Here is an 8,993-nt window from a genome sequence, read left to right on the forward strand (position 1 = left end):
TTGTATTATACGTTGTCGTGTTATGTGCCGCCGTATTGCCGAGTGGAGTTGGTCGTGATATTCAATGCTTGGGAACGAGCGTCGGCAGTGAAGTTCACAGCGCATTCGCGCATTCATGCAAGCTAGCAGGCCCCGTCTCGCCACATGGAGGCCCGTGGGACGTTTGTTCGGAACGTAAAAGGTGAGTGGAATTTACCTACTCTGGTGGCGTTCGATCGTCGATGCGACACCGCAGTGGTGGAATTTGATAGCGCTTGGCTACCTCACGTAGCGTCGGGGACAAAGAAGAGAGTAGAGGTAATCAACGGGAGTGGCATGTGGCTCCCGGGTGCCGCCTGCGCCGCATTTGCATTCAGTAATCGCACTTAAAGAAGGACCAAGCGCGTTGGGAATGTCAGCTTTTGACGAGCTCGTGCAGTCACAAAAGCGTTCTGTCGAAAGACGGGATTTACAAACAGATCAGGCTTCGCGAATGGCCCTCCCAGCGCGTCGAATTTGTGGCGGGTAATAATGTTACTGTTCATCCTGGTAGGCCTGCGATGGTGTTTTCTGCACAAATGCTGTATTCTGCCTCGTGGTACATTCACACCTGCAGCAGAACTGCTAAGCGATTCTGTTACAGGTTAATCGCGAAGAGTTGTGCTCTTCCATAATGTGCATGTTAAAGTGACAACAAATAAGTGCCTCTCTGTTCTACTTCTCCTTTGGTATTCAACTGGTTGTATTTTCTACTACATTTTGTTCAGAAAGCCACTGCGAGACAGGCATTATTGATGTATACTATCCAAAATAATGCTTGAGCATGAGACGAGGTAACGGAAATACTTCTATATGTGCCTGCTTTTTGTGTTTTTGCAAGACAAGGTTTTATGTGCCTGCTTTTTATGTTTTTGCAATTCACTGGCTAGACCACTCTTCTCATGGTTATTGTTTTGTTGGGTGCAAAATTTTCCACCCCAGGTGTCTGATACTTGCGGCTGATGGCTTCTACCTACGTGCATCAAACAGCGGGCCTGCACCTTCGCCGAGACAGCAGTAAACCAGTTCTGGGTAACTGCAGCGAGTGGGTCACCGATGCCGTTCCACTTCCTGCACTGCACTCCGCGTGGGTCAAAGGGCCAGCGCACGCCTTTTATGGGTTGTCGCCAGCCATAGTGAGTATGGCTTGGAGTCACGTTATGCGAGTGAAATGCTTGTCACCTGAGTGACGTCAGTGGGGGGGGGGGGGGGGTTGCCGCCGTTGCCGTTGGTGGGGCTATGATGGTGGTCTGCGATCAGAGACCACCAAGCACCATTGCACTGTTCCTGGATGAACTAGCCACTCTTGAGGAAAAACAGGGTGCTTTGGGAAGAGCTATGGTGTCCGCTCTTTCACTAGCTCCAGCTGTCGCCACAGACATTTTGTCGAAAGGAGCAACATCTATGAATGAGTAGACGGCGCTGAATGGCCGCAAGGGGCCTCGCTTCTGATCGAGGGGGTCAAGATAGTCCCGTTTCAACAGAGGTACCTTTTGGGGTATTGTACAACACAGGAAATAAAGGGCCCGAAAGTTTTCTACCTCGACGAGGTGTGGGTTATGGCAGGACCAATTTTTTCAAAGGTGCGAGTAGATACAAATGCGGCTTTGTTCCGTGGACACCTTCATGTGTGGTAGCATGAGGCAGTCATTGCTTAACCTTGCTTAAAGATCAACGACTAGACTGGTCGAGGGTGGCATGCCTGAGACTGGGACAGTAGACGGCTGTTATATACCAACTTTAGACTTTATTCACCCCTTAACTGACAGGGTCCTGGAGGCTACATGCTCGGTGAACCAGCCATCACTTATCATGCCCCTTTTTCATACAGATGTGCAGGTCGGACATGAGGCAATAATAGCTTGGCCCACCAACCACATGGCTCCTACCGCCCTGTCAGCGTAGGGGTGAATGGAGCGTAGGGGCGGCAGAGTTGGTGGGGTCTGCTGAGTGCTTCTGGCGTAGCAGTTCGGCAGTGGTGAGTTACTAGAGCACAAAATGCAATACCACACTTTACTCTGAATGCTGAGAGCCATCGGAGCCAATCCAGTGCCGACGGTGTGTCACGTGGCCTGTACGGCACGTCGAGCACAGTGTCATCTGGCAGCGACAAAGAGTTGGATTGGCTCCGGTGGCTCGTATAGTCGGCTGCGGTACAACACAAGGTGAAACAGAGTAGAATGTGATGGCGTGTCGCATCACAGAAGGTGAGCAAAGTAAACAGATAAATGTTTGATTTTTAGAGTGCCTGTTTTAGGTTTTTGTTGCCCTCTTTCGGTGTCCTTGAAGGGGCCCTCCGGAGCTTTCTGCGATCGTCTGTTTATGTTGTTATATTGCGTAGTAGGTGCAAGTTAATATGTATCCAAAGTTTTAGATTACAAAACCGTTTATTAAGCAGATGGCAGAAGAAATATATCGGGACTATTTTCTCTTGGAAGACAATCCCCCATTCCCTGGCCATCGCTAAAACTTGACCAATGGAAATGCTGCATCTCGCGGTGAATGCGAATGTTATTATTGCAACACTTTTTAAGCTTGTTTTAAATTAGAGTTTGAGAAAAACGTAAACTGATTGTGGTGCAGGAAACATAGTCCGCAATTATTGCTCCAAATCCAGCGAACTATGTTTTCTCCCCGCAAGCTTCTTGCTAGGGGGTGATGCGTCGGCTCGTCTGCTTCCCGGGGCGTCTGCAGGCGTGCATTTGCGGGACATGTGTTCCTTCTTCCCATGGATCCCGGCTCCGAAGCCAGCTTTGCGGTCCTTCCACGTCAACGAGTCAAACTTTTCCTTGTCATCTGTGCAATGCGACTGCGTATTGCAGCAGCAGCGCGACGGTGCGGTGCGACGAACGACGACTGCCGAGCACAAGGTCCGGGCTCCTTGATGACGACGGTCCGTGCGTGTTCGAGACATTCCTCCGCGGATCGGCGGTCGGCCGCGTTGGTGACGCGCCACTGATCTCAATGACAATTGCTGGATCGCGTTTGCCCGTTTTTCAGCTTGGCAAACACCATGGCAGAGACTCAATGCTGGACATGGAATTTCATTCCAACTCTAGTAGCACTACAGGCAGCAAAGGTAGCCCTAGGATTAAACTTGCAAAAGTTCTCCAACAGAATGTGTTCAGGACGTTGGTGCTTGATGGGCATCCAAGCGTTCGGGGGCACGAGTCACTGTACCGTCACTTGACGAGGAGTCAAACAAGCTCTTGTTGATCGCACCACGATTCTGATCAAAGCAAGTTGCGCTGCCTCTCCACAGTCCTGTACTTTTTAAAAATTATGTCGATTCTCGAGGGTAATACCCTGCATTTGTAACAAGTGTCACAGAGATTTCTGGACAAGCGGCGATAATCAAGAATGAAACGTGCCCTACAGCTAGCTAGCTTCGAGAGTGTTGCACATCGCAGTGTCAAACGAAACGGCAATATCAGTCAACAAGACCGAGTACCGCTTTACAACGAGACTGAGCCCACCACCAAGTTCACAGCCATCCAAAATAGCGTGAAACTGGCAAACAATATTCTAACCCTAAAATTAACTTGGGCTGTTCGTACAGAAGGAGCACGCTTCAGAGAAAGCGTCGTGTGGGCATCCTTTTGTTTCGCAAGGCGTGCCTAGCCTTCAAATTTCTTGCGTTTGCTCTGATCAAGCTTTTGCGCAAACAGTTTTTTCCCAGTGTATCGGTCAACAAAGAGTTACAGCTGTTTTGTACTGAGCTGGTTAGAGGAACTAATGCCATCTGTAAATATCTCTTACAGCCGAGCTGTTTGAAGTCATCACAGATATAAACTGCTTGTTGGAGCAACTCACAATCGCATTCCTGCCCGTCATGTCGAACAGCGGAGCGCTAATTTTAGTTTGAGGTCTGTGCTCTTACTACAATGCAAATGGTGACAGCATCAGGCTGCACTCGGTAAGTTAGTTTGAGACCGGTTCTTCATGCGGCACTCCGCGAGTGTGGTGCACTCTGGGAGATGACTCGCATAATGCCAGTGCGTTTGAAACGAGCTTGCTATAAGGCCCGCTACTCATGGGTTAAGTTACTCGTATAGTTTTTGGGCAGCTGATGAGTTATTCCCCCCTCCACAGCGTCACGCATTGCTGGGATTGGGTACGACTTGAAACCGACGAGCAGCTCTGACAACTCTAAGGTGTTTGAAGCGGCAGGAGCAGTTCAGGGACACAATATTTCCACGTGACCTCCCTTGCAGTAGTGGTGATGGTGCGTTCAGTAGCGGCTCCCTCAGCTCCGAACGGAGTAACTCGAGTTGGAGTTCTCGGTGCACCTACTAAACGTCAAAACAAGCGCAGCTCTTCAGCAGCTGAGCACAATTGCTTTATTTGACGGCTGTATTGAAGAAGTCTCAATAATTTTGTTAAAGGGGCGATGCAACGACTTTTGTCTTTTACGAAATACCGCTCAGAACGGATCCCTGACGTTAACTACCTATGAAACACCCGTTCGTTTTTCACCACACGCAATCGAAGTCGCAGAAAAAAATAAGAAAAACGAGCAGCGTTCACCCCCTCAACTCGTAGCCAGAACAAGCGACCACTTGATCTGGAGCCGATTATATGCCGCGAATGTTGATCATAGCCACGCGATGGGGTTGACAAGGCACAGGACACGCGCTGAGTTCCAGACATTGTTATGGTTCGGCTGTTGTCGTTATTGCAGCGATTGGACACAAGACACTACCCGAATGCTTCTCGAGCTATCGATTATCACGAGCCCAAACCGAGTGACCACGCCATTCTCGAGTCCAATCTATGAGCCGCATTCAAATATTGTCACTCGGCGGTACTGCTACCGCCCAGCTACGTCATCAGGTTTTGCGAAGGAGAGATTGAATGAAAACACTCGGTTTTGTCCTCGAAATTTCAGCGCAGCAAGGGAGTATCTTGGTCAGTGGCGTTGCGTGCGAGTATCCTTGAGTCCCACTAGTGCCGGTAAGCTCGTGTAAAGTGAAAAACATTCCAATTGAATATCGTTGCACCGCTCCTTTAATGGAAAAGTGAGTGTCTGTTGTGGGAGCCACTGGTTTCCCTCCCCCAAGGGGACGTAAGCTGCGGATGTGCAGACGTTCCTTCTGGAGTCGTCTGGCTTTAAGCCTGCTCGTTCCAAATCGTGTCAGGGAGAGTATGCCACCCTGCTGGCCTATTCTCGCACTCCTCCGCACGTCTCCCATTTTCGGGGGACCTGCGAGATCGTGTGGGACGGTCTTCTGAATTGACGGTCGTCTGGCGATTAGTCCTGAAGTGTGCTACGGGCGACAGGTCAAGTGCGAAGAGATCCTATGAGGGCTGTGCAATTTAGAACACCTTTAAAAAATCCCAAACAAAGCTGCTTTTGTTTTGTGGATGTCATGTCTGTTGGATTTTTCACTAGCCACTGTTGTTAAACTTCCAGAACTCTATGTGCCAAGAAATTGAGAGGGTGGAGGGGATGAGGGTGCAGGAATGTCAAAACGCAGAGCTCCGATTGGAACTATTAGTGGGTAGACCTAAAGCTAACTGCCTTTGTCTGTACTGCACGTGCAGAACGTCGGTGTCCAGCGTTTCGCATTTGCATTCGAATGCGTTTGACGAGTGCAGTGGGGATAAAGGCAGCCTTTGTTTCTGCTGCACTCGTTGAACACGTTCGACTGCAGAACGCGGGCGTCCAGTGTTTGGCTCTCGCATTCAAACGTCCTCGACGAGTGCAGTGGAGACAAAGGCAGCTAGCTTTAGGTGCACCCACCAATCCTTCAAACCAGAGCTCGGGTGTCCTGACGTCCCTGCGTGCTCTCTTCCACTCTTCTCCCTCATTTTCTTGGCACATGCATCATGGGCAGATTTTAAGGATGGGGGACTAGGACCCCCAAGGTTAACTTTTTTCAGTGAAAAATCTACATATGCCAGCTTTTGTTAGGAAGAAATGATTAGTGGCTTCCATCCATACTCGAGAACCGAACTAAACGCAATAGACTACTTCCATAAATTCCTGCATGCAACACGGCGCGCGTTGCACTCTGGGAAGTAGTTAGCCAGGAAGGAGAGTGGCACGGTTTCGGTTTCGATCGACAAGAGATTATACACGGAGTGTGGACTATAAACAGCCGTTATTTCATGTTTTCAGGTCCCGAGAATGCCATTTGTGGTCTTTAAACTAACCTAAATGGCCAGACCTCGAAGCTTTAGCACAAGCCTGAGATGTATAAATGCTTGTTGTATTTTTGTACTTGAGCCTTTTTGTTAGCGTTTCGAGGTATGTGGACGAGCCAGTGCTGGGAATCTTGACGCTGCGAAGCTGGGAGATCTTGCTTGTGTACGTATAAACAAGCTGTAGCAACCAATAAGTATGCATACATCGAGCTCACGCCTTTATATTAGTGTTGTTGATCAAAAAGCTTTTTTTTTTTTTTTTTCGGGCATCCATAGACGAAGTATAACTTTTTGCAATTACTGTTTTTCTTAATACGCCTGAGTATGCGAAGTAAAACTCGGACGCGCCATTGAAAAGCTCCATTCGAACACACTTCTCATCTCTTATCTGTACTGCCCCGCAGCGCTGCACGAAGTGAAGTCCCCGCCCACTCCACTCTTCCACTAATATTCAACACCGCGTATGCTCATAAAGTTATCCTGCAATAATATAGGTACATTCGCACATACAAAAAAAGAAAGCAGAAGTCGAGCACTTGTGTGAACAATGTTGCACCGTGCACCGGAAGTGCACTGGACGGGCATGAATTCTGCGGTGCGCCGAACGAACGAAATTATTCAAAGCGCATTTGACAGTTGCTAATGGCCATAATATTTGTTATGTGTTTGCTTTCTTCATGACTGAGTATGCCGAGATAATTTCAGACACACCGTTCAGGCACAGATCTTGGGCGTTAGTAAAAGCTCGTCCAAGAAGGCTTAGTGAGGAGTAGGGGACGCTTGTTAGGGCCTCCGTCGTAGCTAGCCGATCTTAGCATTTGCGAAAATTTAATCTTCTATCAGCTTAAAATTTGAGTGTGAGATATGTGATGACATGAGGAAGACATCACAGTAACTTTTGTGCAGTAGTGAGGTTGAATTTATTGTGTTTCCTTAAAAGTTAATGCGCCAACGGTGGGCTCAACTTTGATACTCCTGTGAGGATGTGGCTTGCTTTTCGCCCAATGAAGTAACAAGAAGCATACGTTTGGCAAACAAAATATGTGTAGGGCTCAAGGTGACCAAATTTCAGTTGTAGTTCACTGGTACTGGACGGGATTACCGACAGTGAACTCAAAGATGCACTCGTGGGGTGAGGTGACTAAGCCACGTCTTACTATGTTTGCATATGCACGCATAATATCCGGTGTTTTTGGAACCAAGGAAAGTGCCCCGGTCTTCGTTTTGTATCGCTCGAGAACGAGTGTATTGTACATTCGTAAAAAAATTCAAATAATCGAAAAACGCGAGCAGCGTATTCGGTCGCGGCGTGATAGCATGAGATGAAGCTGCTCAGTCGAAACCAAAACTAAGTGGCCAACTAGTTCCCAGAGGGCACTGCGTGGTATTTCGCCGCGATGGGGCGCGTCGGTTTTGGAAGAAGTCTGTTGCAACGCCGCTATTTCTTCCACAGCAGCCACTAAGGAAACTCCACGGCTGCACTTAGTGGTTCCGTCGAGTCGCAGAAGAGCCAGTGGCGCTAAAGTTCCTGTATAGGCTCCCTACGGGAGCCAGAGTTGCGTGTTCATCCCCGTAGCGCCGTCTTTCCTGCACGGCATATGGAGCCTGCTCCTGATGTGACTGAATTCGGCGAATGGCAGCACGGTGCGTTCAAAAGTAGGGGAACGTATGCCAGGGTGCGTGCAATGTGTACTTTCGTGCACGGCATTTGAGTCTGCCCCTCACATGATCGCATCTCGGTGAGTAGCGGTGCGGCGGTACGTGGAAAACAGTCATGCAACTATGGCTCCTGTGAAAAGCCTATACAGGAACTCTTACGTGGCGCCATCTCGCAGGGCCATTTTGCAGTAGCTAAATAAAACAACTTGCATGTTTTAATTCGTCGCAAAAGGGTGGCGCTGTTATCGTATTTAGTTTCGCCTCGGTGAACGCCAGCGGTCCAGGTTCCAAGAGTGAGTTTTCCAACTGAACGTTTTAGTAACGTTGGTGTTTAGTGATAACAAATATTAGGTTAACAAAACAGATCTGGGCAACATTTTGCCCATGATATCATCTCCCTTCCCCCCCCCCCCCCCCCCCCCCCCCCCCCCCCCAGGCTGACCTATAAATTTGCCCCTGCTCTGCATTGCCCTGCATGTTCGGGTCAGATATTGGTTCCTGTTGACCTGATGGACTCCTTTGTTCTCTGCATTCATCATAGGTTACAGTCGTGAATCATGGACCAAGACTGCACTCTTAGGCCCACTCCTTTTTGGTGGATTGGGTCTTGCCATCTTCACCTTTCGTGGCTTCCTGTCGTAATTAAATAAATTGTCATATTTTTTTCTGATGGTGGTGCATACCTCTTGCCACACTTGACAAAAATAGTGTGGTGAATCCATGCCACGGATTACTGCGAAACATGTGAGAAGGTAATTATTGAGAAGATTAAGCTCCGAAAAGTTTGATGGAAAGACGATAGGTATACCCTGTTTAATATTTTTGGCCACTTTAAGCATTCTGTCCCCGAAGTATTTCAGCCTATCATTGCATCGGCTTTTGACCATTCACACTTGCAAGGAAAGGCTATCAGCAAGGGTTTCCAAGTCTGTGTTCTGTTTGCATTTAATTACTGAAACAAGGTTTATAGACATTACCAAGTGTATTTCGGCACAACTAAATGTTCAAACTTTAGGCTATTTTGTTGCCATGATTTTAGTTTCTGCTAAGATGAATATGTGTTCCTTACAATAATTAAAACAAGAAAACGAAAAAAAGTGATTACATTTGTCCTCGGAGTTTTTACAGAAGACCCATCGCTATCACCATCACTATTTTGATTTTTCCAA

General features: G+C 48.1%; 1 long non-coding RNA gene across 2 annotated transcripts; it reads left to right on the forward strand.

The window, feature by feature from the left end:
• The first annotated feature begins 1,117 nt into the window (after positions 1-1,117).
• On the forward strand, positions 1,118-8,494 carry LOC120843474. Of its 2 annotated transcripts, none has more exons than XR_005716195.1 (3): positions 1,118-1,154; positions 3,780-3,934; positions 8,261-8,494. It is a non-coding gene; the product is annotated as an uncharacterized LOC120843474 (long non-coding RNA). The 2 variants fall into 2 exon arrangements; XR_005716194.1 differs by lacking the exon at positions 1,118-1,154 and adding an exon at positions 1,957-1,996.
• Positions 8,495-8,993: the final 499 nt, after the last annotated feature.

Source organism: Ixodes scapularis, unplaced genomic scaffold, assembly GCF_016920785.2.
Source record: "Ixodes scapularis isolate PalLabHiFi unplaced genomic scaffold, ASM1692078v2 PGA_scaffold1__304_contigs__length_218370807, whole genome shotgun sequence".
Taxonomy (NCBI): Eukaryota; Metazoa; Arthropoda; class Arachnida; order Ixodida; family Ixodidae; genus Ixodes; species Ixodes scapularis.